This window comes from Chiroxiphia lanceolata, chromosome 15 (assembly GCF_009829145.1).
Source record: "Chiroxiphia lanceolata isolate bChiLan1 chromosome 15, bChiLan1.pri, whole genome shotgun sequence".
NCBI lineage: Eukaryota > Metazoa > Chordata > Aves > Passeriformes > Pipridae > Chiroxiphia > Chiroxiphia lanceolata.
Genome location: NC_045651.1, coordinates 18,862,342 through 18,868,341, shown reverse-complemented (window position 1 = coordinate 18,868,341; position 6,000 = coordinate 18,862,342).

Sequence of the window (6,000 nt, the reverse complement as noted above, 5' to 3'; positions counted from 1 at the left end):
TTCTCATTAGTTAAAAACACTAAACAAACAAACAAACAAAAACCCCAAACAAACTCCCCACCACATCTGCATTCACCTCACAGGAATTATGTAAAATTAAGTAGTTTATCTTGAAAAGTCTTCTGAAAGAATCTTTTACTAAAAATAATTACTGTTGTAAAACAGGACAAGACCAAAAAATTTGAATGGTTTAAAGTGATTGCTCTAATTTTAAGCATTCTTTAAAGATATATATTGGGAAAAGTGTCAGGCACTTTGAACACAAGTCTTTCAAGTTTTATGTTTGTAAAACCCCTTGTTTCCAAAATGGATACTAATTTGCATTTCTGCATCTTATTTATAGACATAATCAATGCCTTTTTTCCAAAGGATATTGCTTATTCTCATTCTTTGCAGCTACAGGTGTGGCAGTGGTGGAAGAAAGTTGTCAATATTTGGATGTGCTGACTGGGTGAGGGGTGAACAATGCAGGCCTATTTGAATATAAATAGGTACAGAATTCCCATGGGGAGAGGATTCAGTGATGTTGAGCCCACCCAGCAAATTAAACAATAAACATGAATTTGCATTTAACTATCTGGAACAGATGTTCATCAACAGAATGCAGACATAGCTTTTTTCTTATTTTAATCAAGAAGTATAGAACAAACATTAGTTTATTGGCTTGGGAGGAAGCAGGGGGTGTGTAAATCTGTACCAAGACTACGCCAAATAAAAAGGTAGAGGCCAAAAATCAGAGAACACTTCCATTTTCCTTTGAAATGAGCAGCCAGGAGAATCTGGACTGCAAAACAAATAATTCCATTTTGTTTTGTTACAGTAAATAGATCATTCATAACTGAAAATGAGGAATTAATATTACCTGTAACTGCACCATCTGGTGCTACCTGTCATTACAATATGTTGAAATTACAATTATATTTCATACATGTATAATCTTGCATGGAACATTGAATTCTCATTAGTAGTATCATCTTAAGAAAGGTTTAATAGAAATGCAAGGTTTTAGAATGACAGTAAAAGCTACATCAGAGGAAGGAAGAAACAGAAAGACTGGAGCCAATTATGAGAGATTATAACTAATTAAGAGCAATTCAACAGCATGCAGATATCAGGTTTGAAAACTTTCACTTGTGCTTTTGGAAACAAGATGGTGAATTATACATCTGATGCATTCCAACTCCACATGGAGTTCTCATCCTCTATGGAAATGGTGAATGAGATTTGACATTGCTGAAGCCTTTCGAAAATCCCCTGTTTTAAGGATATAGTGAAAGTGGACTATGTTACATTAGAATTTATTGGTCAATATGCAAAATAAATTTGCTTCTTCTAACCCTTGAAGAATTTGACAGAACTGCTGCATGGAAGTAGGAGAGGGTGCTCTCCACCCAACCTCAGTCTCTGCTCCTCTTTGCTCTCAGCAGCAGTACCTAACACTCTTTCAACAAGGCCACAAAGTGGAAATTTGTCTGAAAGGTATATATGAGTTTCCATAATTATCTTCTCATATGAACAAGTACCTCTGACAATTTGTCTATTTAGCAAAATGAGTGAGGCCCCCTGAGCTCTGAGTACAGAGTTCTGTTAATTAAAGCAGGCCTTTGATACCAGCTTTTAGCTGCTAGTAGGCAACTGCAGATTTGGCACAACTTGCAAGGAAGTAATGAGATGGAAATGTAAGAGCAACAACCTAAAGCAGGAACACTGTTCTCTTCACCAAACTCAGTGGAAAGTTTAGTAACCTGAATTCCTTGAAATGCTTGGGAATTCCTTGAGAATTATTTTCCCATATGGTGTTAGTTTGGCTTGGAAATTTTGAATACAGGCTGATTGTATAAAAATACTGGATTTTGCACCCTCTTTTTGTGTCTCATTCCAAGTAGCAGAACAATCCTGCCAAGGGGATCTCCACATTAGTGTGGGATTATCCTGGCCTGCTGTACCCCTGCCGTGCTGGGAACATCACCACCCAGAACATTGTGGGAGGTGCTAAAATAAGAGGTTATTCTTCAGTGCTGTTGATCAGACTTATAGGAACTTGGCCTGTTTAGTTTTGCTGGGTTTGGGGGTTTTGTTGGTTTGGTTTTGTTTTGATTTTTTGGTGTATCTTGTTACCCTCCTCCTCCCCTTCTTTCTCCCTCGTTATACTCAAGTGTGACTTCATGAATTAATGTGAAGATACTCTATTTTCACTGTCCTCGTGTTCCCAAACTGGGAATGAAATGTCTCTTGTGCTTAAAGGTATAGAAGTAGAAGGTAGAAGATGATGGCTGCAGAAAATGCATTTGCTGCCAGTTTGTTAGCACTGGAGAGATGTTTTAGGTGCACCTAAACAGAAGCAGGAAAACCAAATGTGTTTATGTTAGGTTTTGCAATTCAAGTGACTTGACTATAATTATCCTTACATTTAAAAAGGGTCCCATCACAAAGGCTATATAGCAATTTAACAAGTTTAGAAGGAAAAGAAACTTCCTTATTGTTAAATTAGGCAGGTTTCCTTGCTAGAACTGTTTTTGCTTGTAATGAACTACAAGTCTAAATTGTCATGCTGCTGATTCTGTAACTGGGTTAAGTTGTCCAACTTAAAAAGTGCTGATCAACTGTTGATAAAAAATACACCTAAAATATCAAGCAGTTGGGTTAACAAATCTGGAAAATGGATGTCATGTAGATCAAAACAAAATATAAAAGAGACGTTTAAAGAAATGTTTCCTCAGACCTTCCTCAAAGTGACATTTGCAGCCAGACAGTTACCCAAGGCTCTTTCTGCAGTGAGACACTTTGCTCTGAGCAATACAAAATGACAGCTCCAGTTTGAAGTTACTCTAAATATTTCCACTGAGAAATACTGCCCATAAAGAGACCGAGTGAAGTTAATGGGTGTTATTTAGACCCAGTTTATCTCAATTGATTTGATGATAGACTGGGAGCTGAACTAGACTGAAGATCAGATGGTACCTTAGCGCTGAACTTTTGACTCCTCAGTGCTCCGTGATGCACTTGAATATGCTTTTATATCCTGCTTTATATAAATTACCATCACAGGAATAAAACTGGATAGCCCTGGTATATTCAAAATTTACAAATATGTTTCTGACAATCTTGTAAGCAATTGGGTAGCTGGTTTTTTCAGTAAAAGATTTGACATTCAAATGTTTGCTCTTTTTTGAAAAGCACCTCCCAGCTCTCTTCTCTGCCTGCTTACCACAGATTAGTCTACACTTTTCACATAGATAATATTTAGATAAGTAGTACTGGAGAGTTTAATTGCAATTGTTAATCCATCTGTTGTGTGATGAGATGTTTTAGAGGCTTCTCAGCATATTTGCCTGTGCTACTGTTCTGACTGGAAGCATCTCCTTTAAATACCACATTTTCTGCATAATTACTTTGTCACAGACTAATTAATCTGTGCATTCACCTGGCACATCCAGTACAGCAAACAGCTCTGGCATCAGGCTGTTATTTAAGTGCAGCAACTCTTGTTGCAGAAAGACTGTCTGGGTTCCAGCAAACAACTGGCATTGCAGTCAATAAACCACATATTCCAGGGGCTTCACTGCATCCACTGAAACACCAGCTGAACATACCTGTGTCTGTGAGGGAAATAAAGGTTCAACATCATAAGCATTTTAATCAAAACATTTAAAAGTGAAAAGGTAGAAAGGAACTCTTGAAGAAGCTGTTATGGAGAAGTACCTTTGAGCCATTTGTACAATATTTGTAGACAAAGTGACACCAACTTGATCAGAGACTCGTACAAGGTTATGTAATAGTGAATTAATATTGATTTACTATAAACGTCTGTATTTGGACCTGGTCATGAAGTGACTTTCACAGACTTTTTTCCTGTGAATAGACATGCACTGGGTTGGCACCTGTTTAGAATTTTGGGATCCATAATGGCCTCGTCCTATTTTATGAAAACTTGAAATATCTCTGCTTATTATCCGCTTTTAAGTAGCCCCTCTCCTGTTTAGAATTTGCTATGAGGGAAAGGTAAGGACTGTAAGAATATGAAAACTGAGGATGGATGGTGCTAAGGAAGAAAAGTTCCTTGGCAGTATCAGAGGTGCTCTATTATACAGTTTGTAGAGCAGATAATGCATGTTTTAGCAGTTGAGATTGTGATAGAGATTAAATAGATGATGCTAATATTTTCCACATTCTATGTGCCATAGAAAGTTAAGTCACTTTGGCCAAGAAAAATAGTGCTATATTTAAATAATACCAAAGAGATAAGCTGTCTTTTCTCAAACCTTGCATTCTAAGGTGGGCCTAAAGCACTGTTTATGTGACAAATACATACTATTTAAACCACATTAATAGCCTTGGATGTGAATTGGTATTAAATTAGTAGTAAGGTAACGAAGGGCCTGTTTAAGATCTCAGAGTAATTGTTGTTAACTTGGCTTAGTATTATGTACTATCATGGTTTTGCAAAACTATGTCTACAGCACTCAGTAAAATAATGGTTTACCTGATCTGTGTGCCCAAAAAGGACCATGGGATTTAGGCACAGGGGGATCACTTGCCTGCCCTTAGCTACAGGGCATCATATTCTGGAATACTTTCTTTCTGTCTTTCAAAGAACCATCAGGAGATGTGCCAGTCTTCCAGCAGCCTCCCTGTGAGAATGCATTTATGAAAATCTAACAAGATTTTCATAAATATGCTCTGTCCCTAAAATGAACAGAGCATATTGGAGTGAAAAAGTAATACACTCCCCAATTATTTTGGTTTATAAAAATAAAAGGCACACTAAAACTACTTAGTGCACATTGTTTCACTATTTCTAGAGCTGGTTCAGCAGTGATAAATAAGTATTCATGAATAATGTATTCAGCAGTTGACAAAAATGTCAGAAAGCAGCGATTTGTATTACTCAGCCATGTGGAGAAAGACTTATAATGTGAAAAAATAGATGAAGTGATTGTAAGAACAAGTTTGGGGGGTTGGCATTAGGAAAGAATATATCTTCATATTTTGGAAGGAAATTCTTGAGTGCTGTTTGAAATGAGGAGAATGAGATTGTGGGAACCAGAGCAAAGAGAAATGGCAGGAATGCTGAGACACTGCCATGGCCTGGGCTGGAGAGAGCAGGTGATGGCTCAGCCTTGTCACAGAGCCCCAGCACTGTGCCCCACAGAGCTCCAGGACTTACCAGTGGGGTTTGCTGTTCTTTTCATCACTTTTATTGAAATGAATTAGAAAACAAACCAAAACCAAGTGCTGTGAACTTCAGTAACCAAAGAATCTGTGAACCAGGTGGTTTCACAGGACTGGAACATTCCTGGACACCTTCTAAGACAAAAAGAAACTTTTAGGCAGACTCTTGAGGTAATTTGATGACTGGAATAGCTGAGGCTGCTGGATTTCAGTTCTGAGAGGTTGCAGTCAAAACTGGTCCCAGCCAGCAGCAGCTCCTCACCAACAAGGAGGCATTTACTCCCTTCCAGGAGTCTGGAACAGAAGACCTTTGGCTGTTTAAGTCAGGCTATAACCATTCTCTGAAATTAGGTCATAATTCCCTACTGTTGTGCCTGATCATCTGCACAGCCTCCTTTTACCCATGGATTGACCAGACTACTCTGCTGGCACATGCACAGCACTTGGTTTGTTCAGTTTGTGCCCTTTTCAAAAGTCTCTTACCAGCCTTGGCTGTGTGTTGTACCTGCACCAGGGCAGTGTCTGGGCTGGCCCTTTGGAGGCCACGAGCATTTTTGCCTGGCAGTTGGTCACTGGCTCTGTAAACCAGGGATGGGGTTGGATGTCAAGTGCTGTCGATTTGCTTTGTTTCGTCTTCAAATTTCCAGCAGGAACTGTTGTCCAGTTCTACATTTAAAATTTCTAGCACAAGAACCACTTTTGCTGGGTCTGATCCACAGCCCCCCCCCTTTTTTTTTTCTTTTCCCTACTGGAGAATTCATCCAGCAGCCTTTGAGCAGTCCTTTCATACAGATAGAAACTGAGCCTTGGCATGGGACAGGCTGCACT